Source organism: Passer domesticus, chromosome 5, assembly GCF_036417665.1.
Source record: "Passer domesticus isolate bPasDom1 chromosome 5, bPasDom1.hap1, whole genome shotgun sequence".
Classification (NCBI taxonomy): Eukaryota; Metazoa; Chordata; class Aves; order Passeriformes; family Passeridae; genus Passer; species Passer domesticus.
The window spans coordinates 35,194,027-35,221,509 of record NC_087478.1 but is presented as its reverse complement, the minus strand read 5'-3'; the positions used below and the strand labels follow the sequence as shown (position 1 = coordinate 35,221,509).

Genomic DNA, 27,483 nt, shown 5'->3' with positions numbered 1-27,483 from the left:
TTCACATGGGTTGACCAACCCCATCTCAGGTGAGAAATGGGATTAAGAAAAACATAATTCTCAATAAAAATGGTCACCTGAGCTCACCTCTGCTGCTCTTGGAATTTGAAAAAAATCATCTCTGTGAAGATGATCATACTCAAAGGACATATTAATGCAATCTGCATCATTATGCACAGTTTCTTCTTTGCCCTATTATCTTCCAAGCCCTCTTTATCCAAGAACAAATCTAAACTTTGCTCACCACCAGTGAATAAGACATACAACTACAGAAGCATGTGGGACCATAGGGGAATTAATAATAGCTTTCAAGCAGAGATGAATGATGCATCTTTCAAACTGAAAGACAGGAAAAGAAAAAGTATTTGGGACACAAGCCCCTGTTCCTAGGAAAAGATATTCAATGTTGTTAAAATACTTATGATTAACATAGCTTTTAATTTAATTTTCATTTGTGGAAATGTTACACTATTGTTGCTATTTTATTGCAAAGGTTTCCTACCTTCTCAGTGATAGCTCGTGGGCAGCTCCTCACAGCACTGAGTTCTTCTTCCTCCACACAGCCAACAAACTCCAGCTCACCTCTGGACCAGCCAACCTGCTCTTTTATAATACCCCTCTTAATTGGATCCAGCTGTGGCCTATTAAGGGCAGGCTTGTTCTTAATGCTTGATAATTGGCACAGCTGTAACTCCTTAGGAGTGAGACTACCTACCTTCACCACTATCCCTATTCTCCTACATTTTATCTATCCACACACTATGTTTGCAGTTGTTCTTGGTTAATGAGAGGTAATATCTTTGTTAATAGGGCTTAAAAGGAATGAACTGCTTGGGTTTTGTAAGAGAACAACATCGATTTCACCTCACCTCACATGGCCAGCCCAATATATGAAAACAGCTGAGCTGTAATAGAAAGCACTAGAAAGACTCTTGGTCTTAATTCAAGCTGTCAATCCTGTAATTCAAACAATAGTTTGGCTGGTCTGTGGGGCCTTGGAGACTTTTCCACTCCAAAGTTTCAATGGGACAATAAGCCACCAAGACCACAGCAGTGTGTGACTACTGCAATGCTTCCCAGACACTTCAACCACCTGACCCCCTCCAGGGCTCTGACTGAAAGGTGCAGTGGCTTTTAGCCCACCTACAAAGGTGTCCTCTATGCAGATGAGAGCAAGGGGAGGCATGGTTGGAAATCACCAGGGAGTGGAGGGCTTAAGTGCCGTCCTCTCCTTTAGACATAACTTGTGAAATCCAGGGAAACCTGAAAGCCGTTAGGCAGGAGGAAAGTGTTTGGCTTCATGCATGACAGAGAAACCTGCCCAATTGTTTTCTGGCCAGTTTGTTTCCACTGCACATAGACCCCTCCCCAGCTGGTATTTTCTTCTTTAACTCGCTCTTTGAAGCTGTGTACACTGGAACCCGATACCTGATGTGTATGCGAGGGAGAGCTCTGCTGCACCAGAGGCACCATAAATAACTACTCACATCAGAGGTAAGGCATATTGCTGGTGCGGCTCATAATGTTAATACTGAGTGTTAATGTCCTGCCCTTTATCTTAATTAGTGTTGCTTTCAATTAGAAGTAAGCTGTTCACTTTGGAATAGAAGAACTGACCCACACCTCTTCCCTAAATTTGAATTATCCCCACAATTAAGAACTAAGTATCTTTCTTGACACTTACAGACCTTTATCACCATCATGTCTGAATGACTGGCAATGAATTGCAGCACTCATTCATCCACCCATTCCATAAATTTTTCATATAAGATATTAAAGATGTCTTCTGTGATGCATTTCAAGACAGCATTTTATGTGAATTACAACGGACTGACAAAATTCCCTTATAACCTAACACTGTCCTTTGTACTCACTCTTTGATCTTTTAACAAGCTTCAGAAATTGACAATTTTGTGATACTGAATTCTAAGCAACTTATTTGCATCCCCATAGACTACTCTACATTCATACCTTTAGTACTGATTCTGATTGGGTTTACAGTGAAAGGGTCACTATAACTGGAAAAAAAAGATGGACAGATATTTGGAAAGAAACCTTTTCTGTTTTATGTGTGCAATGCAACAAGCAATATGTGTTTGGTTTTCTGTATATCTATGCACATCACACATACTAAAACAGCTGCTAAACTATTTGAACACCTTATCCAAAAGGGTCTTTACTTTGAATCTGAAATTTTCTGTCCACTCCTATACTGATATTAGTGTGTTGACTGTAATCTGAAGGCTTGTGATCTTTAACTTTCTCTATGACATCTGACCCGATGAGTTAGCAACCTTTGGAAATGCTATTTATCTTACCTTTGGCAAAGAGTAGAGAACTGTCGGTAACAGAAAGTAACACAAAAGATCCACTTCTGCACATGCCTGTGCCATAACCCAAAGGAAGGATGGTTTCCGATGTCTTCTTGATGCTCTGTGGTTATTCATACCTTTTGAACAACTGAAGGCAAAAGGGTTGGATGTACAAGTATGGTGCAAAAGTGTGTTATTTTCACAGTTTCAGGAATCTCACCTTAGATCTGACATGGCCAGAGGAGATTTGTTTCTCATTTACTCCATGAATGTAAGAGATGTCTTTACCTACAGAGATGAGCATATATGTACAGAAGGGGGTGTGGGAATAGTGGAAATTATTCTGTACATTAATTTCCTTCTTGCACTATACAATGTATAATAAAACACATGCCAATGATTGTAACATGGTTTTATTTGAAGGTAAAAAGGGAATACTGAAAGAAGTGTAAAACTTACAGATTTTTTTTCATGCTTTTCAAAATTATCTCTACTTCTCATGAAAACACATATTATTTATTGTGTTAATCACAGATGTCTTTGTACAGTCTGTATGAATTATGTTAGTGATTTGAACTTGTCTTTTAACAATGCAACTTTATATTTTTGTATGAGACCAGTCCAGGCGAATGCTATAGAGATTCTGAAAGCCATGTGATAGTCTATTTATGACTGCAGTAATTTTCTTTTTGTAGAGCATAACAAAAACTAAGTGGACAAAGTTGGAGAACAATGGAAAAAGTATAACTGTTTCAAAACACTTTGAATTTGGCAAGTAAGAATAGAAAAAAAACCCCAATAAATTGTGCCAAAAAAAGTATTCACAACAGGCTGAGTTAGCAAAATATTTCCTTTACTGCAGATGTTCCACTTCTGGGAAAAGAGGAGAAAGTGAGTCCAAATTGATCTAACAGAAAATCTTCAGTACAGTAAAAACCTTCAGTGAAATGGGGGTTTGTGCAGTCACAGGCAGTTGTATTTTGCTGTACTGTTCACAGCTGAAAACTATCCAGTACTGATGTGGACCTGGCAGACTCATCTGGAAACTGTTTCTGCCAACAAGATGTCTTTGGAAGGCTGAAACAAATGAGAAACTAAATTCTTCACAGCTTGCTGAGATAAGAGGTTCCTGGGAATTGCTGAGTGTTAGATTGCTGCCCTAAACCCCTCAATTTCATGCTCTCTTTTTCTGTGCTGCATATTTGTTCCAACTGGCTCCCTACCTTGAACCCTACCGCATCCTGCTGGGTTAAATGTGATGGACAGTCTATATGAAAACCAATCAGTTATTTTGACAGGAGACTTAGAGAAGGTCAAGGCCACCTCCTCTCAAAAACCTGTCTGCAGAGTCTTGAGCTGTCAGAGATGAAATGTCTCTGAGGCTCTTCTTTGATCTGGGCTGTGTTTTCATTTTGTCCCGAACAATCAGGATTCCAGCTACTGAAGGCCTTCCAGTGCTTTCATCACGGTTTTTATTTGACTGGTATTGCCCAGATTTAGAAGAGGGAAATTGTGACTCAAGTAACACTGAGTGTATAGTGTGCTGCCATACCGTGCATATGCAGGAGGACAATTCAATTTAATATTCATGTGATGTACTCTCAGTGGTAAAGCTCTGTTGGCACACAAATGTCCTATTGTGAAACAATGCTTCCAGAGCTTATCTGATATATGACTGATACATGGTTAAAGGATTATCTAGGAGCCAGTCTTGAAAGATACTTAATATATAATATTTCATTTAAAAGCAGACCACAATGAGGCTTTAAGCTAATTTCATTAAAATAAGGTTTATGCTTAATATGCAAAGAGATGAATTTTATTTAAACAATATATTTTTCACCTTGTTCAAAATTCAAAGGAAAAAAATGTTTATTTATTTTAAAGTCCATAACAGTATGTCCTAATCTCACATCAAAGCTTATTTTAAGCTTTATGAATTCTACAGGATCCATGTTTCAAGCACAGATGTTCAGATCTAGATGCTTAATTTAATGAAGGTACTTAATAACATTTAATTACAACTACCCTCATTTCTTGAGGTTTCTAATTCAGCATTGCATTGTTCAGGAAGAGGCACAATTCTGATTGTAGTTGCAGAGAAAGAGGAGAGAAGGAGTAATAATTTCCAGTTCTGTATTCTATAGAGATTTTGACAAGTGGCATATTCTGTATCTGATGAATTTTTATTCTTAAAGGTTTCTGAGAAACCATTAATTCAGTTCAGTCTTGTGACCTAAGACTACATTAGGAATTGTAAGGGAGATCTAATTTGGTAGTTCCTAGCATTTCAGGTGATGCAGAGTTTCCAGAAAAGTTCAAATGCTTACAGCTATCAAATTATTTTTATTTTTGATGCATCCATGTAGAGCATGAGAAAAAATTGACCCAAGTTAGTTCAGAGGACTTGGTCTAAACTGCGCTAGAGAAAATCAACATCTAAATGCAACAGCAGGACAGGACAGAACAAACCTACTACCATCTTCCTAAAATGTTGCATACGTTTTATTAGAGCTTTGCTGATCTTTTTCTTTTGAAGGGCATGTGTTAGCAGCTGTACGTGGTCATTTGAAGTAGATAAAGTTGGTAAATGAAGAATGGTATATTTATTCCAAGTTCTGTTGAAATACCCTGAGAATTGCTTAGTCAGGATGGTTTATCACCACAGCTACTAACTGGGAATGAGCCCAATTTTTAGTTCATAAATTCAACATTCTTAATACAATATTCATTACGGTCATTATATCAGATCATTATTGAACTTATAGGCAACATTTCTTAATCAAGAATTTTAAACAAGGAACCTGGGAAAATGATCTAATCATGACTCCCTAATTTCATGTTGTGTTATTGAAACATATATCATTTAAAGAACTTCCAGGTTTTTCTAATTTATTGAGACCATTAAAGAATGACACAGGTAATGCAACTGCAGCATATACATATGGGAAAAATGATAGTAGATATCAACCCACTGGTTTAATTACAAAAATTATATCTAACTTAGAACTTGTTGGTGGGGTTAATTATGTTTTGCCTAAGTAACAGCTGTATACCACAGACAACACAGGGTATGCTTATGGTGGTGTTCAGGGGCAGACACATGAACCAAAGGATGACAGCAGCTAAAATATGTTTGGTCACCTGAAGAGCACTTGGGTGGCTTTCAGAATAGTATGGATCTAGAAGATTTTGTGGAAAGAGCACTAGGTCCTTATACTGGCCAGGAGACAAACCCATACAGACAGAAAGTGAGGGAGAACTGTTGTCAACTCTGTACCAGAGCCAGGACTGGACTGACTTAGCTAAACAGCCCCCTGGTGCCATCCAAGACATTCTTAGGTATGGTGCCTGGCCTCTGGCTGTTTCCCCAAAGGGCCTGCACCACCTGTAGGTGCCTGATTCTGTTAGCTCTGCCTCAGAAGCCTCAGGACACTTCATATGCTCCAGGTGCTTATGCATGGAATTGAGCCCCAAAGACCGCAGTCCCATGGGTCTGTTTCTATGAAGACATTTGCAGAGGTTCTAACTTTAAAAATCTATTCTGTGCCATTTATTAGGTGTTTGTATTTGATAGTCAGACCAAAACAAATCTGAAATGTTTAATTTTTTCTTTCACTAAGCCCCTGTAATTTTCTTTTCCCAAATCTCATTTTTCTTATATCCTGTATTTAAAATGAGTTACCAATGATAATATATTAATCCAGATGAGCATGAACCTTTGTGTTGGGCAATAGCATGTTCCCATTCAATTTTATTTCTATTGTACCCTTCTTTTCCCTAAGCCAAGAGAAATAAGAATTCAGGGAAACCAAAATATAAAGGAATAAAAAGGATGAAGTCTTTAGGATATTTCTGATCTGCTTTCCTATTTATCAGAAATGAGGACCTCAATGATTGCAAACCTACCTTCTATATACACACAGAAATAGTGTAAGAGAACATGAAAAGTACTTAGAATAAGCACTTGAACTTAAACTCAGTATTTTGCTGAGCTTCCTAATCAGTAATTCTGACTGAATTATCAAGTAACATTGATGACTGTAAGTTATCTACACACATAGAACAGCATAGCATTTATCGTGTCAATGCCTAGGCTGTTTCAAAAACCATTAGCAAAATTACACAAGCATCCATTTTCAATCTGTTTTTTTTGTTTTGCTTGTTTATGGTGCTTCTTAATAGAAACAATTCCTGTTGAAGGTAACAGGAATGAGTTAAGTATCTTGGAGTAAAATGGAATCCTTAGTGTTTAATTTATATTCTAATGTATTTTTTTATTTTGCAACAGTATTAATTAATTGTACAAATAGTATTAAGTATGAAAGGATTTAATGGAAGCACTATGTTGATCGCAACCTGGTTCTGTCAATTTCTTGGTTAAATACCCATCTATGTATTTAAATGGTTCTTCTGATGTATTTTCTTGCCTTGAGAGACTGCTAGTAGATGATAGACTGCTAGCAAGTGAATAGGTGGTTGAAAACCAGTCTTTGTCTCAGAGGGGAGATTCTGACATTTCTGAACTTGTTTTCATTCTGAACTGGAACAAAGAAAACAATAAAAATGTATGAGAAAACTTTAAAAGAATTCATATAGAAATATGTATGTACAATTTCCTTTCAGACAAATAAAACTAGATTCAGTGATGTGGAAGGTTGCAACAAATATCCTGTGTATGTGTGTTGTGATATGTTTATATTAAAATTTACATTGTTGAAATTTAAATGAAATTAAAGAAAATGAGTAAACAAAGATAAAATTTTATTACTTGTTTGGACAAAAACTATTATTGCATTATTGAAAGAAACTTAGAAAGCTGAAATAATTATTTCAACATTTCCTTGTGGAAAATTTCTTACCCCTCCTGAAATGAAAATCATGAAGAAATTATCAAGTTTCTGATCTGATCTGATCTGCTCTGACACAGAGGTGAATCACATCCCTTACAACATAATGCTCTGACTGCTTCACCAGGCAGGACCATGATGGACATTAGTGGTTTTCCACAATAGGCCTTTCCTTAAATGCAACCACTGATTGCCTTCTTAAGTTTGTTTTATTTTCATATGCATTTCACTCTATCTATAAAAAAACTAGCATATTTGGTTCAAATGTCTTTCTTTCAGCCAGGTTTGTGGGTGAGAAAACAGTAATTAATGCTGAGAAAATTTTTAAGATTCCCTATAATTTTTACTCTGCATTTCAGTGAAGGGAAAGCCTTCTTGAGAGCTGTTAGAAACCATCATTGTGTTGAAAGGCCATCTCTATTAGAATATTTAGCCTTTAAGAAGGATGTTTGGTCGTCTAAAATGGTCTGGATTGTATGGTTAGGCAGTGCTCTATATAATATTATAAAACAAGGAAAGGTTTTTCTGAGTGGCCAGGAAACATGCAGGGAAAATGAAGCATGGCAAAAAAGCTGAGTTAGATATTTCAAGGACATTGAACGAATAACAAAAGAAAGGAAGCGAGATGATATGGGGCAGCAGCATAGTATTGATGGATAGGGATGAAAATGCAGCTATGAGTCTACAATACACTGCAGCTTAGTTCCTACTCGCTGAGCATTTGAAGGCCTGATGAGAAAAATATTTGTGGAAATGCAAACAGCTATACAATCAAAATGGAGACAAAAATGAAAGGGTTTTTAATGCTCAGTATGTCCATAACTTAGAAAACAAATGGCACATGAAATCACAGGCATGACAGCTGTATACAACTAAATCAGGGGTATCATCATTTAGCTTTAGGGTACATAAGAGCTTTCAACAAATTTAATATAGAAATTGAAATAAGCTTTTTCTTCATTAGAGAAGTGGGGATTTAGGATGGTCTTTCAATTGGCGGGGAATTTGTCTTGCTTTAAGATGAGTCTACTAAAATTTTCCTTTGGCATAGATGACCAAGATTACAGGGGAATAATCCTGGTGACATAGAAAGGCCATGCCAATTGTACTGTGCACACTAACTTGTTTCTTTCCCAACAGTTTTCCAGCATCCAGTAACTGTTTCTTTTTTTCTGTATGCCAGTTCTACATTAATTATCATGCGGAATCTTCCTCTTTAAGTATAAGTCTTTCCATTAAGCAATTAGGGTCCCATAATCTTTCCTTGTAAGTCATTCCAAATCTTGCATAATTTTTACTGCCTGACTTTGAAGATTTCCTGTGGAGCATATACTGAAGTTCAAATATAAGCCAGCTTATGCCTCTTAATAACTTATACATTTAGAATTCTTTAAGTTCAGTTTCTGGGGTCAGTATGATCAGGATATTCAAATGAACATATTTCACACCACATAACTCCTTTGAAATCTGCATCCCATAACACTCTTGGAGGAATGTTATGGTTCTTGATTTGAAAACCCTTTACAGTTTCTAGTGCAGTGTTTCCTATCTGTCCCAAGGAGGGGGGATTCATTTCACTTTTTACAGCCATTGCAAGAAATCGGTGGGTTTAGAGTGGGATTTATCTCATCTCTTTTAGTGTAGATGGATGGCCCAGGTTTCCTGTTCTGCTGCAAAGTTAGGATAGAGAGGACCCAGGTGACCAGCACAGATGAAAATGTTTCACTTTTGATTTAGTCAATTTTACCACAGTTTTTTTACCCATCTTATTTTGTCCTTATCCCAACAGAGTACACTCAGTTTTCCTGCCAACTTCAAGCCTTGAAAAAGCAGGTGTATACCACCTGCTCAGCTGCCCAATGCACTGCAACTGTAGCTTGGTAAGAGTTGTAATATACTTGTCCTTGGCATGTTTAAAACATCTTCATCTGTCCCATTTCAGATATCAGACTTAGGATTGGATGAAAGGTTCCCTAAAGGGTCTGATTCTCTCATTTAACTATTAAAGAAGCCTGTAGTGGCTAAGACACAAGCAGAGGGCTTGACCTCTAGATCTAACTCCTACCCCATTACCAACTAAACACTAGCGTTTGCTTCAGTTACATGGCAGGACAATATGAATTTTGAAGAACTGCATGTTAGCCATTAGCCTGTATTTTCTGTGTGCTTGGTCTTTACAGGGGTAAAGACTGGAGGAACATTTGGTTGAAATGGAGAATTAGAGTGCTAAGATCCAGTAATTGTGAAAAGTGCTGTACATTTTTGTTTTGTTGGGTGTTTTTTTTGTGGTTTTTTTTTTTTTTTTTTTTTTTTTTTTTTGGTGGTTATTTTTTTTATTGGGGAGGGACAGGAAACCATAGTGTTTCTTTCTTGAGGGAATCTGGGAGAACCATCTGCCCCATATCTGTATGTCCTTCTTCAATGAGACTGTTCAAAGCAGAAGAACTTGAGGTTCTTGCATTCAAGCTTGAATCATCTGATTGTGAGAAATGGCAGGACTTTTCTCTAAGGGATGTTGCAAAGCAGAAAAATGAGTGTAGGAAGAGTGAGCAAGAAAGAAAAAAAAAAAAGATCTGGTCACTCAACCTCAGGAGAGAAACATATTTTAGGCTTACTTTGTATTTCATTGTTAATAAAACATTGTTTCACTACATAATTTTCCTGTCTTTGATTTTCAATATTTGGATATGCAAATATATTGGTGACATATAGTCATATGTAAGGTTGTATTTCTTGATAAAATATCTGTTATTCACAGGTTAGAAATTATTAATTTATTATCTTATGTACATTTTAAAAGATACGTCTCTGACTTGTATAAAGGGAAAAATTTTCTAAAAGCAGGGAAAGAATTTCAAAATTATATGTGTGCCAAAGACTTGAGCCCTGCAATTCCAAGTTTACAGCTGAAATGTTCCTTTTCTGCAGTTTTTAACAAAAAATATTTTACTTTGGCTTAGAGCATCCAGGAAAAATCACCTTAGAGATATAAAAATTGATAAAAAATGGGAAGGTGTAAAATTTTCATTGATCTTACTCCATTTTTTTTTCCATGGTTTTGAGATGTCAATGTTTCATCACTTCTGAGGGCTGGATTGGGAGTTTTCTCTCTTCTTTTGAGCAGCCATTTTCTTCAGGTTTCATCTTTCAGGAGGTGCTTATCTTCCATTACAAGAGCTGTCTGGGAACAGATTTCAGTCAGGCAAGGGGGCACAGAGAGCCGCAGTCTTCTTTCTGCGTGAACGCTGTGAATGGATTATGAACACAGATGCATCTGCACATCTCATTTCCATCTCTATATTCATTTGGCATTTGGATTCAGCACTGAAACATATTTTAGTCTCTGCAGAGTGCTGTCAAGTATTATAAATAAGACTAGAAATCTAAGTTAAATAGCTCAGTTTTGAATTCAATGGTCAAGAAAAACATGAAAAAATACATGAGTCCATATAATCTGCCACCTCTGCCTTTACCTCCAGCTGATTCCTGACTTACTGGCCTGAGGTGAGTATTTTCTTGCTGAGCTATCTACCACTGGTTTTCAAACAGTGCTCCTTTAACCCTTGAGCTCTGTGAGTGATAATTGAGAAAGTGAAATCTACAGTCAGTGGATTTAAATTTTCCAGTCAAAGTTTTCTGTGCTCCTAGGAAAAAAGGAATATTTAAGGATCTTCAAAATGAAAAAAGGTCTAAAAATTTACTGAAATATATTTCAAGTGATATATTCTCAGGTCATTCTATTTTATTTAATCCTTAAGATTTTATCTTACAAAACAGGTCAAGATCTTCATAATAGTCAGTCCAAGTAGGACTACTCATCCAGTAACTCATGAAGGAAAGAAATAGCACGTGTTATCTCTTGAGCTCTGTGTTCAGCACTGGGACAGAGCAGGCTGTGTGATCTTTGACTGTGTGTTATGGCTGGGGAGCAGCTGAGCCCAGGCCAGCAGTGAGCCTTGGCCGCAGTCAAGGCCAGCAGTGCCCTGGGCTCCATTGGCAGGAGCACAGCCAGCAGATCAGGGATTCTTCCCTGTACCCAGCAGCTGTTAGACCACATCTGGAGACCTGTGTCCAGTTTGGGGCTCCACAGTGCAGGAAAGACACTGAAAAACTGGAGCAAGCCCAGGGCAGGGACACTGTGGTGAGCAGGGATGGAGCACAAGGAGACCACAGCTTGCTCACCTGAAGAGGGAATATCTTTGCAGGGACATGAAAAGGCTTACAGCTTCACATCTACAGCTTATGTCTAGAATCACATGACAGGCTTCATAAAAATATATCTCAATTTTTACTGGCAGCAGTTTGGCCAGCTGATCCTATTCAGTGTGCTAGAGCCAGCAGGTTGAAGGCTACATATCACTGCTGGCAACATATTTCCATCAGTTGAATCTTATCTTCATGGTCAGATGCTTTTTGTGCTTTGACCGCTGATAAATATTGCACTTGGAGAAGGTGGATAATCAACCATCTCTGGAGACATTTACTGAAACACCTTCACAAACTTGCCTTATCATTAAAAGTTAAAATGACTTCATAATCTGAATTGTACTTTGAATCTTTTCAGTAATTTTTGTTCTTTTAACCAGATAAATATTTGACAGGTAAATTTTAAGTTTCCTCTTGCTGATAAAATTAAGTATAGGTTCCAGTTTCCTGTCCTAGAAAAATAGTTTATCCCTCAGGGTAAAATTTTTCCAAAAGCAGCATGCTTATTTTTTCTTGCAGTTATTCCTTGAAGGTTGTACTTTCAAACTACCTAACATTGATTTCACCTGGGAGTTTTATAGAAAGGTTGTTTTGGCATTGTATTGAATTAACTTAATCTCTATTCACCTTATTTAATCCCTCTTTTCACTTTGCCTGGTTTGATTTCCTCACATCAGTGGGAGTTTCCTGGTAGAAGCAGTACTGAATTTTTATTATCACTTTCTCTAGATGTCTTCTGCTGGATGTCCAGAATTTTATTTTATTTCGAGAAATGTTCTAGGAGTATGGGGGTTTTTTTGTGTGTGTTTTTCGGGTTTTTTTTTTGGTTGGTAGTTTTTTTTCATGGGGCATTCATTAAAAATAAACATAAAAAAATGTGCAGGCATTTAGGATGGAATTTGAGTCAGCACTAGCAGAAATCAGGGGAGCTCAGATAATAGTTTCCTTAAACCTGAACATTTCTTAACACAATAACATTGCTATTAGAATGTGCTAGTGGACTTTGTGTGTGTGACAGGCAAATATGCTGTGGTACAGGACATATAACCATCTCCCTTTTTTATGTCTCCTGAAGCTGATGTTTTCTCTCCTCATCGTCCTCCCACAGGAATATATTTCTTGTCTTACTCTTCCAAGAACCACTTTGCTAATGGGGCTGCACTGTTCCTAGGCTTTCTTCTAGATTTCCAGCTTTCAGTCCCTTTCTGCTCTTCTTCATGCCAGACTCTTTTTCAATGGTTTTTGGGAAAATGGGACAACCTGACAGTGATTAAGACAGAGATTCTTAAAAATATCTCAATTTCTGTGTCATGTTTGGACAGAAGCAGTAAATAGAAATAACTAATTAGGAAGGCAGCTTTTTATCTGAACAAAGCACTTAAGTACGTGTTAAAATCTTATCAATTTCAATAACATTTAGGAATATGACTGTGCATGTGTACTTTGCAGAATAAATATAATAGTAAAAGCTAGAGAGAAAGTTTCATACCCGATGAAGTGGGAAGGAAAGACCACATTACCAGCCCATCCTATATGCTTCTCCTCTGTTCCACACTGCTGCTTTTACCTGCTAAGGGAAATAAGAGTAGCAGCAGCCACCTTCAGAACAATGAGAAGGGATAACAAACAGTTTGACAAGATAAAAGTGTACAGGTAACCAGTATCAGACCTGATTTACCCCTGTTAAAGGAGGTAATTTAATGAGGTTACTTTTGAAATGAGTTTTAGTCATCACAGTCCCAATAGGTGACAGCAATTTGGGAAAAAATTCCAAAAATTTTCAAACATCATGAATGCTTAACTCATGATGCCTTGCACAACACTTGAACACTGTAGAATCTAAAAGTGGCATCCAAGTGATGCTGTTGATGCCAGGAAACAAAATGCAGATCTTGATTTACGATGTCCAACTTCCAGGCATGTCAGGAAGAAGATCTTGATGGAGCTGTTTGTCAAAATCCCCCTGGCAGCTTCCTGGTCCTGCTGAATGTCCCCACCAAAGTGCAGCTGTGTGCAGTGCTTGCACCATTGCTGTCCTCCATAACTTTGGGAAGTGGACCTGAAGACATTAGTGCTAAAGAAAATTACATCAGGTCCAGATTTTAGAGTGTGTCTATAGACAACAGTTAACTAGGCAAATTTGCAAGAGAGTTATAAATTGTAGAACACTCAAGGAAACCTAGAGTCTGTAAAAATTATATCTAAATGGAATTCAGTGCTAGATATAGGTTCAATTTTTGCTGACCTCAAACATGGAGAAGCCATTTGACACCATCTGGGGTGCTTTGTCTTGCATCAGAGCCATGATAATATTCAGTGCCTTCCTGTTTATGGATGTATGCACAAAATAACTCAAAGAACAGTTCAATATAGTTGGCACTTTTGTACAAAGATTTCTGTCTTAAAAGGGGGATTATTTTTACATATATTTCTCCTCAATAGGATTATTTTTAATTCAAATGGCTTTAATTTCCAAAATCTAATTAACTTATATTAAAAGAATTAAATGTTGAAACAAAAAAGAAATTAGAAGAGCTAAATAAAAATTTTATTGAGTCAATCTGATGCTTTCCTTCAATAGAAATTATTGGCATTTTTAGGATACTGTTATTTTGTACCAATATGGTCAAATCTCTGAAAAAGTAGAGCTGAGGAAAACCATTAAGAACTACATATACAGTTACAGATAGCAGAAATAATACAAATTAGATTTAGTTACACATGCTTTGGTAAAACAAAAGATTGATGATAAACTTTTATTTGAATGGAAGGAAAATATCCATCTTTAAATTAAAATTGTCATGTAGGCAACAAAAATGCAACTAATAACTCTTGCTAGCATGACCTAAACCATGGAGATGGAAAATATGAGCCCTGCAAATGAAACAATAATTTGGTCTTCTATATTTGTCAAAAATATTATAGAAGTATCTATTAGGTGGCTGATCAAACAAAATCTTATCTGAATCCTTTTTTCCCATAAATTATATCAGAAGAATATAAAGAATTAGGCTGTTTTCCCCTTCTACATTTGTCTCTGTCTTGGAAATAAACAAATGAAATAAATAAATGCATTTGCTTAACTAATTTAAAAGGTAGTGAAGAAAAGAAAGTATTTTTCAATTTTTTTTCTTAATCCTAGCTGTTTTTTGTGCTCTGCAGATTTTCTTTGCAGGGTCCTATTTGCTGCGGATAAAAAACATGAATGAATAACACAACCAGCAGAGAGAGAAGGTTATTAAACCACCAAATGAAGAAACAGCACAAAGAATAAGAACACCTTGCAAACAGATTTCTTTGCCTCTAGAGAGGAAATACAGCAGGGTTGTTTGGCTTAGGGGATATGCATATGCTCAGACATAAAAGGCAAGTGGCTTTAGTAATGAAAACTCCTACATAAAGAAAGTAAGAGGATCAAATGTCACGTGTACCCTCTAAGGAGCTTGCAAAGATACCAGAGCTACAACACGTGTAGCTGTCTTTGAACTAGTCATTTCAGGCCTGTATCCTTCAAAACATAATAACCACAAATAATAGTTTTGTTGTGACTGTTTTGTTAGTTTCCAGTAAAATGGGAGGAGGAGATGCTGTCAGGAGGAGAATGACTGACTGATGAAGCCAGGTATAAAGCAAAAGTTTATCTACCAGACAAAGGTGGATATTGACTCTGATACTTAAAAGGTACAGGGGCAGCCTTTGGCTCTTTTATTTCTTTAAACTGAAATAGTAATAGAGCAAAGTCAAAAGGGAAAACCAAACCACATATAGATGAGATTGTAGTGTAAATGCTAATGTTAACATTTGTTTTATTTTCTGATGGTTGTTCCAATACTTCAGTGTGATGATTTTGAGCAAGCTATTTATTCTATCCTCTTGCTTGAATATCCTCTGTCATATTGCTGAATAACCACACAGAATTTCTAGGGCATTACTTTGCCTTCCATGGAGGCAAAACATGACTTCTGCTGTCCCTCTGTGCTGGGGCAATTAGTGTCTGTTGAACCACAGAAAAAAAAAAAAAATCATAGAAACATAGAATGTCTTGACCTGGAAAGGACCCATAAGGATTACCAAAGTCCACTCTTGCTGCATATATCCTCAGAACTACCTTACAGTTTTGAAATGCTTAATGTATCCTCCTTTCTTTTGTAGAAATATTCTCTAAGATGAAATATTTCTCTTTTTCATTGATTCTGTGATTTATATGGGCTTTGTTTCTTTCAGATTCTTTACCTCTTTTCTCGATTTTATACTCTGAATACTAATGCTGAAAATCTGGTATGAAGAGGTATTCTGTATTTTTAAAGCTGGAAAAACTTCACTTATGACTATCTCATTGGAGGATGTTTGTGGAAATGTATTCAAATAGTTTATAGGGATGACAATATTTTACTTATTAGAGGGCAGTTCAGACAAAGTAACATATGCCTCACAGGCAACCAGAGGAAGTAAAACGCACTCTGACAGTTTGGAAAAGAAGCAGAGAGAGAGAAAATCTATCAGTTTATGATTAGTAAATAGTGCTGAAGATGATGCCCTCATACAGCAAAAGAATAAATTGTTTCCATTTTTTGGGGGGAGTAGCACAAGTGCCTATGCATTATGAGGAGAACCATGAAGTGTTTTTTAAAACATTTTTGATTTTGAGAAAACCTGCCATGCATTTGTGCTAACTTCTGGAGCAGAAACTAGATAAGAGTATGTTATGGTAAGTTGGGTCTGATTTTTCTGCCATTACTAACATTCTGTCTAAGTCTGAGTTTAAACAGCCTTTGGGCATTTAAGGAGTGACATTTGCCAGCTAAAAATCAATTCTCATCAAGATCTCTTTGGCTTATACACTAGAATCTGTGCTTTGATGCTCAGAGGAATTACTGAGAAGTTAAATGGGAGAACAGAGAAAAAGGGACCAGAGCAGAAGCTCAGAAGTCCAGTGGGGAAATAACTTCTTTTCCCCATCCACTATACATTACTGGACTGTGAGAGAAGTAATGAAACCAAGGGAGACCTGAGAGGAAGCTTATGATTAAGCAAGGTGTATGGCTTTGGTCCTTTGAGAGCCAATTTAGATGCATCTTCAGGCTGAATCTTGGAGACATTTTATTTACTGAATGCTCTTGAACTGTCTGATAAGAAAGCAAATCAAAACCCCTCTACTGGTGATGCTATGAGAGAAGTGGGCTTTCTCTTTCTAGACAGTACCACAGAAAGAAAGTATCGAAGCAGCAGGTGGAAGGGTTGAAATAGTGCAGCTGAGCTCACATCCTAGCAGATGCAAGTTCAAAGATAGTCCCTGTTCCCAGGAATTTTTCATCAGTAGACTAAGCCCTTCCTTCACCATGAGGTCAAATGACAGCAGCTTTGCAAAGATAAAGGGATATAAAGAAGGCAGGATTTGATTTGGTGCTGAAGTTTGCTGTCTCTTGTGTGACGAGGATTCATCATTTTCCATTTAAAAAAAAATTCTTGAATGCAATTGCATGTATCACAATCACCAGTGGAAGAAAAGGTCACTGGTTTAATTCTTCTTTCAGGCACAGGGAATATTAAAATGTAAGAGGTAATGTGAGATATCATATAGGATAATTAGGACATAACTATGTTCATATATTTTCCTATAGATGAAATTACTTTGTCTGCCCTTCTTCTTTAAGAGATTACAGTGGACATTGTTCCTATGGTTACTGGGAGGCAGCATTTACTGAGAGTGTGGATTTCTCTAAAAGGAGAAAAAAAATCACTGCAACTGGAATGGTCTGCTGTGTTAAAAAGTCACTTTGCACTCCAATTTTTATAAATTAAGAGGATGCTGAAGATTTTGTTTCTAATCAGGTACAATGTGACTAATTAAACATTTAAGATGAGCAATACAGTGTAATTAATTTTGTCAGCTTTTATTGGCTTGCCCCTCCTCCAACCTCCCTCCCCAAAGGTTTGAGATTTAGAATGTCAAAAAACATCAAGAAGATTTTAGAACAGCAAAGGACAGACTGATCTCAAACATGGTCAGAATAGAATACCTAAAAATAAAAATCACTACACATTGCTGTATGTGTTACGACAATCTGATCTACATTTGAGGTGCATTTGGAAATACTGACCTCTTATAAAACACACTCATTGACCACATGTTAATAACAATCTACATGATACATTTTCTCCTTATTTTTCTTCCTGTCCATATCTGACCTGAAGGAAATTTGGAACAGTTTATATTGGGACATGAATTGTTGTTCTTTTGAAAGCTTAGAATAAAATAATCTTCAATGTAACTTTACTCATTTAGGGGAGGACAAATTAAATGATTGTGAAATGTTTTATGTGTCTGAGGCAAATGTTCTGTCAAGACAATATAAACTGTTTCAGAGAGCCAGATGAGAAATAGACTTCAAAAAATTTTCAAAATTTTCAACTGTTTTTGACAGTGTCAGCAATTAGTCAAATAGAAGTGAATAGAAGATTGTTTATTTGACTGAGATCTGTTTACACTGCCCTCATGGGAATTCTGTTTCAAAGAAGTTTACACTCAGAGAAGAATGCCTTTGTTATTATTTTGGAGTAGAAGTACCTCAAGAGTCAAGCTGGAGCAAATGTCAGCTTTTATGTACATTCTGTGGGGTCACAGATAAAAAACATCTTATGATCATAAAGTTTGTTTCTCATGACATAATGTCAAGCTGAAAGAATATTATCTTTTTAATTCTGCATTGTATTTATAATTTCTGTAGGAGCTTCAATTTATATTTTAAAAGAATATTCAGTTTAGACTTGGGAAAAAGCCCCACATAATAGATAAAAGAGCATCTTTTATATTCAAATTTGTTTTTCATATCACCTCTTTCTACTGTTTTTTCTGTTCTGTTTTTCACCCCACTGGATTATTTTATTTTCACTCTCTATTCATTAGCCTAGCAGTAGAAAACAATGAAGTAAAGAAAAATAAATCACTTCTCCATAGTCTGAAAAGCCAAAACATTGTCATTCAAGACAAAAAGTCATAACTTTGATACTTGAGTATATTTCAAAATTAGATAAAAGTTACTTTGGTTGTTCTTATAGCTCTGCATGGCTATGATTTCAGAATTTATTTATTGGCCCAACCAGCAGACTGATGATTAGCTGAACACATTGCTCATACCTGAATATATCAGACTGAATGTTTTTGGGGAATGCAGTGATTCAGTTTTGTTTTAGCTGGGGCTGCAACATTCCTTGCCTCATTCTGGGCTGTTAGTTTTGGTTCATATGTGGATGTACACTGTCATTCAAAACAGATCCCTGGGTGATATTTACAGAGAATATTGACCATGTCAATATTCTCACCACCCACCAAAATGTTTAAATGATGATGTAACAAATCTCATGTCTAAATTATGCATTCTCATAAAATGTGAATGTCAGAGCACAGCAGCCCTCATTGGTACAATAAAGCTCACTCCCCAGGCTCTCAGAGCTGACAAGAAAAAAACAAACAAAAGCAGTCTATGGAGAGCTCACATGGTGACAAACTTATGCAAATGAAGTAATTAAAGCTTGGTAATTCAAAGAAATTCACTTGAACTCTCTTATGAATTTCCTGGGTCTTTTGGTCTGAAGGATCTGAAATTTTTTGTCTTTCAGAAAATGTCTTAGGGCATGTCTGGCAGCAAAATATTGTCCATTAATGAACAGGCAGGATCATTTTTACTTTGGAGAACACTAAATTAATCACTGGGACAGGTTCTGTCATCTTCCTTAAATCTCCTCTGGACTGTTCAGAAGGCAGTTACTACTGCACAGGACTTTTAAGAATACCGAGAGAATAACAAACAGATTCTGCCACCAGTACTCACTTGAGTTGATTTTTCCCTCTTATACCAAATTGATGGGTTAACTCTTTTAACTGGTGTAAACTAGAATAGATCCACTCGTTTCAGTGAAAATGTATAGGTGCATAACAATTGCAGATATGTCCTAGAGAGATAAAATGAAGCATAATGTTTTCAAGACAAAATCTGTTTCTGTGCTGACTTAGGATCAGAGTTTCTCCTGAAAAAAAAACAACAACCATATGATGAAAACAGGAAACAGAGTCATCAGATCTAAAATGTGTATTGTGCATAGCAATTACTTTACAGTAATAATAACATAGGTGAAATTTCACACTTCACAGAATCATGGAATACGTTGAGTGGGAAGGGACGCACAAGGATGATTGAGTCCAACTCTTGGCTCTGCACAGGACACCCCAAGAGTCACAGCATTTGCCTGAGAGTATTTCCCAAATGCTTCTTGAGCTCTGTCAGTGTGTGCCGTGACTGCTTCCCTGGGGAGCCTGTTCCAGTGTTCAAGCACACTTTGGAGGAAACCAGAGTGTGTTTGAGCACTGGAACAGGCTCCCAGGTATTTCCTGATACCCAACCTAAACCTCCCCTGGCTCAATTTCATGCCATTTTCTTGAGTCCTTTCACTGGTCATGAGAGTACCTGCTCCTCTGCTTCCACTCATGAGGCCACAATGAAGTTGCCCCTCAGTCTCCTCTTCTTCAGGCTGAAAAGAGCAAGTGACCTCAGCTGCTCCTCATATTGCTCCCCCTCCAAACCCTTCACCATACTCGTTGCTGTCCTTTGGACCCTCTCTAATAGCTTCATGTCTTTTTGATATTGTGGCGCCCAAAGCTGCACACAGGACTTGAGGTGAGGCTGCTCCAGTGCAGAGCAGAGTGGGATAGTCCCCTTCCTTGTCCAGTTAGTGATGCTGTGCCTGAGGCACTTCCCATAGTCTTCCACTAAGTACAGTGTTTTGGAGAAGAAAAAGAGAGCAGAATAGCCATAACTGCATGGTATTCTGCAGAGAAGGTATGGTGGGAGGATTCTCAAACTCTTTACTTATCATTCCAGTGAAGAATGGCAAGAACATGTCATCATTCAAAATCACCTATCTACAACACACATTGTCCATTAAAATGACTTTAAAAAGTTCAACTCCCTAAATGAAAGCTCAATCTGAGCTTAGTGAAGTTTCTTGGTAAAAGCTGGCAGCATTTTTGTTAGATAATATGTGTCCTGGGTGTGTATTATCATATAAAGATCCTGTACAAGGAGAGATGGCAAACTGCTTTTTGCCACTTATTTCCACATGAACTGTGCTTTCTAAAGGTGATTTGCTGTCTTTTCATGCTTTCTGAGAAACATGAAGAGAGAAAAAAAATAACCCCCAAACCCTGATAGTATTGAAAATACTCCCAATCCAAGATTGGCTATTGCACTTGTTTACCTACTATCCATTAATATTTAATCTGCACATGGATAAAATGTCAGCTGAGCTGTCCAGAAACATCTGGATGTTATGATACCTAACAAATCTAATAGGCATAGCTAATGAGCCCAAAGACGGGGAATGCATTATGTGGTTGCTGGTACAGCCTTCACCCAATGAATATAAATAGGCTTTCGTTGATCTTTTGTCCTACTAAAATGTAATCCAGTTTATTGAACTGGTGAATTGCATTAACCATTTTGACATTATTTCCTTATAAATCTAACAGAGTGTCCTTGTTCTGTTCTTTGTCAGTACATAATATTAACCAAAAGGAGAGGACAAAATCCCACAGCAGAGAGGGGTTCCAAACCACTGATAGATGTTGATTTAAATGGGAAATGTTTTTTAAATCTCAAAGAGAATATCACGTATCTGCAGAAAAGATCTGGGAAGTAGGTTGGAGGGATGCATTAAAAAGGACATATTTCATACTTGGAAGGCAATGTGTTATAGGCTTGGAGCACAAGTAAATGAAGGTTTGTAAGTAGAACTCAGAAAAGGCATATGTGTCTGAAAGATTGCCTACTTTTACACTGCTACAGTAGTTTATCACATATTTAAAAACCTCATATCACAAACCACAACTAAAGTGACATGAAATAAACAACGGGGTTTAATTATCAGTGACTATTTTACCATTCAATTTTAAAATATTTGAAAACATTTAATAAGCTGCTGGTAAGAATATGGCAATCAAAATTTCCTGAAGTTGGGGTTGTATGTTTAAAACAGTCTCTGCTGTTTCTGTGCAAGTGACTGAAAGGGTTGAAACCACAGCTGTGCCTCAGAGACAAAACATAAACTTTTTCTTACCTTATCTAACTTTCCTATTCAGCTCACAAAGGACACTGTCTCATGAAATGCCATATTAACTCCATTTTTGATGTCACTAGTTTATTGCACATAGGTTAATATGAATACAAAATAAATGCTTCTAGTACCTGGATTTATAATAGCTGTAGACAATATCTAGAGTGAGGTTTTTTTATAAATTTGCAGTTTGTGAATCTGAAGAGCTTGACATATAACCTTTCTTCAGATAAACAATTAGAACACTTTAAAGGCAGATTTTATTCTTTCTACTGTATTTACCATCATACTGACCAATGACTTCCTTCCATTTTAAAAACACTTACTGGTTTACAGGTCACAGCAGTAAAAAGGCTGAGAAAAAGACAGGTTGCAGAATTTTTTGTCTAGCATCTTTGAAGAAGTTATGTGCATACCCAGAAATCAGACTGCAAAGGCAGGAAATCTTCCTACAGCTCCTCTGAAAGAATAAGGAAGTGGTTCATCCAAATACCTGAGTCCAGGTAAGTCCTTTCATCTGTAAATTTGTTTTTGTCAGTATTCTGTGCATTTTCTTTTCCACAGTCATTGCTCCTGCAGCTCTGCACATTATTCAGCTAGACGAATATCCAAGGTAAAATTTCCATTATTTCCTCAGCTTACCAGTCACATTCAAACCTTGCTTATATGAGAGTCTCAAAAAATGTCAGACTACAGTTAAGAGCAAATTTTGGAGAAAATATTTATCAAGGAGATGAGAGGCAAGAAATTAATCCCAAACTTGACTAGGCTCATCCAAGAGAAAAACAAAGAGAACAGGAGAAGCAGAAACAGTTATATATTTCTTTGCCTTTGGGTCTTCAGATTTTAGGAAAAAAAAATATTCCAAACCCTGAATCTTCACAAAGCCACAGTTTTGATAAAAAAGTACCCAAATCTAACATTATTGCAGTTTTCTATGTAAACATAACTGTTGACAGTAAAAATTACTTATTACAATTTTGCCCCTATAAATACTAAGTAGAGCTTTCCAAATGTGCAGAGAGGATCACAGAAAGATAAGCAGCAACTTGCTGTATCTGGCAATTTTTTTTTGGTGTTTGTTTAATGTTGCAGGATATCCTAAGGACTTGCAGTTAATACAGTACAGTAGAAGAGATAGCAATAGATCCAAGCATCAGAGGGGGGACACAAACAAAGGACATAGGAGACGAATGAGCAGCAAACTGCTACGGCTGGGAAAGCAGCATGGCTCAGAGGAACAGCAGAAATAGCTTCCTGCTTTCCTGATATCCTGAGAAGAGGAATCTGTAATTAGGATATAAGGGAATATTCTTGCAATCTGTTTCTGACAGTGGAAAAACAATTTCTCTACTATTTTAATGACTCATCTGTTTGGAAAGCATGATGAATATCGACGGATCTGACAGCATCCTGTCTGTTGCATAGGAAACAAAAATTTGAGAATTTGTAAAAAAGTTAAAAAATGAGAATAATGAATGTCCAAAATATGGAAAGAAATCAAATAAGAAATCATTGATACCCCTCCAGCTACTAAAACCTTTAAATGATTAATCTTTTCTAAGATTTATTAATAAAAATTAAAAATTGAGTAGTGGAAATTCAGTCTCTTAGATTAAATAAATACTGCACTAGTAAAAGCTTACACTGAACTGAAAAACAAGTGAGAAAATGATTGCTAAAAACTTACTGAGCTTTTCTGTAAGTGCACATGGATAAACACAATTATTTTGGAATTTATAACTTTGGATGTGCAGTATAAAGAGAAGAATGAATATTTTAAATCATTTTCCCCAAATCTCTGTGGCATGTTAACATTTCTAAGGAATTTTATAAAGAAAATGAAGATAATAGATATTTGCTATGCAATTCTTTGTAACAATACAATAGAAGCTCAGTGCTTAATATTGAGCAACTTGGTGGAATTGGAATACATTTTTTTTCTTCAAAAACATAGATATGACAAATGTGTGTCTATTTAAGACAGCTTGAGAGCCAACAAGAGATGACAGCAGAACTGGCCATCTTCTGTCAACATCATCCTTGCCAGATTCAGTCTGCAAATGAAGCTCACAACTTAGTGTCTTAGTGTCTACTGTGTTTAAAATGAGGACTGAGAAATTTGCATTCCAGTATGTATTGCAAAAACTGCTGATGAGATATGAGAAAGCAAACATGTAAGAGCTCAGCTCTTGCTGCCCTTACTAAATGAACATGTCCAATTCTTGGCATTGTAGATCATAACCAAAGGAGACTTTTTCACCTGGCAAGACAATTCATGTTAGGGAAAATTTGTTCTCTTTCTTTATTTCACAGCACAGCAGAAGCTTGAATAAGTGGGATGTGACAGGAAAATCAGGTCTTTTTGTTGTAAGTTGTGATTTTTTAAGAACAAAACTTCACAAGTACTATTAAGAATAAGAATATTAATTTACTGCAGAGCAATAATTTTTTAAACTTTTCTAAAATAATAGGCTACATCTCTACTTATATCTGGGTATTTCTTTGCTTCTCAGAATTATCTGTACCATACTGCAAGTGGCACATATTTATTTTCTCATCAGATTTTTTGGTAGTTGAAAATTAACTTTGTGAAGGTCAAAGATGCAATGTCATCTTCAGGTGTTTAAATTACAGTCATTTCAACACCTCCTCATTACTTGTTACTCTTTGGTCTTTTTTTCTCCTTTTATTTCAACATTGTTTACTTGACACTAAATTTGGTCATAACAGTAAAAAATACACCTTAAATAGGATAATATACATCACTTTTTCAACATTTCTCTGCTTGACAATTATCATTTTGGGCACAAAACTCTTGTTAATTTCTGCTGTGCAACATATGGATAATTTCTTTCTATTTCCACTGCATTTAGTATTGCAATAACTGCTGATAGTTCTGCCACTGTTTCCACTTGTCCCTTGAAATGCAGGAATCTTCTCTGCATGCTTGATGTAATATGGTTGTTTTCTGCAGCATAGCTGATGAGCTCTTCGATTGGATTTTAAATATATAAATTATATCATATTGTTTCAAGAGTTAATTACTTCTTTTAAAAAGTTCTATAGTTTCTAATTACAACTAGCTTTCAGTGCTGGATAATTCCTGCTTACATACAATTTGCACTATGATCATACCCTGCACAGTCAAAAAGTCCTGCAGGCTATCCTGCAATATTGTGGAATCTAAAATAGTCCAGACATGGTATTTGCTCTGACTACCATCATTAGAGGTGGTGATGCTGAAGGTATTTATGTTGACAAAGTTTTAGAAAGGAGGTGCAAACAACTGTGTGAGTTCTGCAAACACGTGGAAGCTGCTGGTGAAACTTGGCCCACAATTTTATATGGGCCAAGTAACAGGGGTCCAACCTATAAGGAGGATGAACTGAACGTCATGGGACAAACACAGTCCCCAGCCCCAAAGTCCAGAGCTGGTTGCAGATGCTTATCCACACAACCTTTGTAAGCAGCCTGTGCTTTTTTTAGCTGTTCAGAAGGAAACAAATTATATGTTACAAGCACCAAGCCAGATTCCTCAAGGGAAAACTTCTGGAGAACTGCCCCAGCACAGCTATCTGGTCATGGGACTGCAAACCCTACTGCTTGTACAAAGAGGTCTGCTGCTTGGAAGAGCAGGCACTGATATTACAGACAAATTTTGCCAGTGGCAGCAGGTAAGCCAGCCATCCACAACAGTTAATATAACAGGCATATGGCTTCAGGATCTGGTTCACTTTCTTTGTCTGATTATTAGACTGTGTGTGATATGGGTTGCCAAGCCTACATTGCACCCCAGCAGGCCCAAAAGCTGCCACCAGAGCTGAGAAGTGACTAGGTGTCTCCATTCATCTCCACAAAGCCCAAGGCGGCCCATGACACTGAAACGCGTGTGTCAAAACCAAATGTGTGGTCCAAGGGGCTGGGGGCAACCTCTTATTGAAACAAAACCAGCCGCCTTGTAAATGTGCTCACCACTGCAAGCATTACTACATGGCCCTGGGATGCATACAGGTCCACAATTAAATCCCTTAGTATCTGTTCACGTGCCATAGCCATGCAGGAGGAGGTTTGAGATAGACCCTGCAGGCTTCTCGTGGCTCTCTTGCCCCAGACATTGACACTGCAAGCCTGAGCATGGCTCGTGCCATCTGTGTGGTCCAAAGGCCATGAGAAGGTGGGTAGGACTCCCAGAGTCTTCAGACAGCCACTGTGCTCCACCTTCAGCACACAACAGCAGCACTGAAGGACCTGTGTTCCCAGTGGGGCTGTACAGATGTTCACTGCCATACCACTCTTCTCCATCAGGTATTGCAAAGTATGCGCTTACCAAAACTCTGTGGCCAAAGGATGGATCTCAATATGCTTGGAACTTTAAAAGTCATAGGTTTGTACAGCTACAAAAAAAACCAAAAACCATTGCTGAAAGAAAAAATATTAGAGGGGTGTGGATCCACATCAGTGACACACTCAAAATGAGACAAAAAATACATGGGTCACAGGGTGTAGCCAACAACAGCTGAGAGAGGTTGACAGGCAATAGAAGGAAGAGGTAGAGCTCGTCTGCCAGTCAGTTTTATAGGCTCTCCTGAAAACCTGCCAAGGACATACACTGATATAATATTTATAAAACATTTTCTCTGAACAGATATCCCATGACCCTGACAGGAGCACCACCTATCCCAAACTTCCAAACCTCACTCCACAGATTTTTCAAAGCAAAACTCCATAAAGAAGCAAAAGGTTTGGACAAGAATATCCTCGCATAAAGCATGGATAAGAGGCATAAAAATATCGAATAGAGAGAGATGCGTCCAAGCTAGGAGGGCATCTACAGAAAGATTCCAGCAGATGTAATCAAGAACAAAATTCTATGGAAATGGGACCAAAAACGTTAACATATGTTATGATGGAAACTGCAGCACTTTGCCTCAGGGGAAGGGCTGAGCTAAGGCATCTCTTGTGGAGAGTGTTATATAAACATGAACTTTGTGAAATGGACTCCTTTCACAGATGTAGCTTATGCATGTGCCCTGATTATAATTCTCAGCTAAGGATTTGTATTTATCTAACAACTAGTAATTATACAAATAGTAATTATCATGTATCTTTTTTTCCTACTTATATTACTTTTCGGTTGTCACCATGCCTATTAAGACAATCCATCTCCTTTGGAAGGAAGTGAGCTTTCTAAAATTCCAGTCATAGTTTTTGTAACATTCATATTTTAGCCTCACTTTCCAGGGCTAAAACTTTCTTATTTTAAGTTTTTTGTGTTCTTTTTTTCCCCATTGCAATTTGTCCAGCACTGCCTGTACTGCAGCAATTTCATGGACGAAAGCCTTCCACTGGGGGTAACAGAATATATGTAACAATTTATATTGAGTTTCCATCGTGTTGTACCACTTGCCACATACGAATGAATTTAGGTTTGCAACACCCTTGTGTGGTAGAGACATATTGATTTTCCTTTATTATAGATTGGAAAACAAAGACTTTATGCAACAAAGCCTCAGTCAGTCACAGAGCCAAGAGCAGATCCTGGCTTTCCCCAAAGTAGACTTGTGTTGGCTATTGCAAGACTATTTTCCTTTTTTCAAGATGGTGTTATTTTTCAGACAAAAAGGGATAATAATGTTAATATCAGACAGCTCACAGAAATATAGTAGTGAATGTACATGTGGACATCCTTTTAAGGTAGTTTCTATAACTAAAAAATGTTAATGGAAATTTTGAAATATTTACTACTGGGGTCTATGAATGGTTCATTGGATTTTGGTTTGCTGGTTTGTTTGTCTCTTCAAAGTAGCAACTATTTCTGAAACTTTCCCTTACATTCTCATTTTTCTACTGAAAAGGGAGTTTTATCATGATTATCATGAGCTATATTTAAAAGCACTCTTGAGCTTCCCACATCTCAGGGAATTAAAGAACAAAAAGTTGCTGGTAATAGCAAAATTACAACTTTTTCTGGCAATAAAAAGTTCTAGTTGTACCTGTAGTGG

At 37.0% G+C, this 27,483-nt stretch overlaps 1 long non-coding RNA gene across 1 annotated transcript; it reads left to right on the top strand.

The window, feature by feature from the left end:
- Positions 1 to 793: 793 nt before the first annotated feature.
- On the top strand, positions 794 to 24,944 carry LOC135300257 (uncharacterized). The gene is made up of 3 exons (XR_010362124.1): positions 794 to 1,494; positions 21,815 to 21,981; positions 22,574 to 24,944. It is a non-coding gene; the product is annotated as an uncharacterized LOC135300257 (long non-coding RNA).
- The last annotated feature ends 2,539 nt before the right edge of the window (positions 24,945 to 27,483 follow it).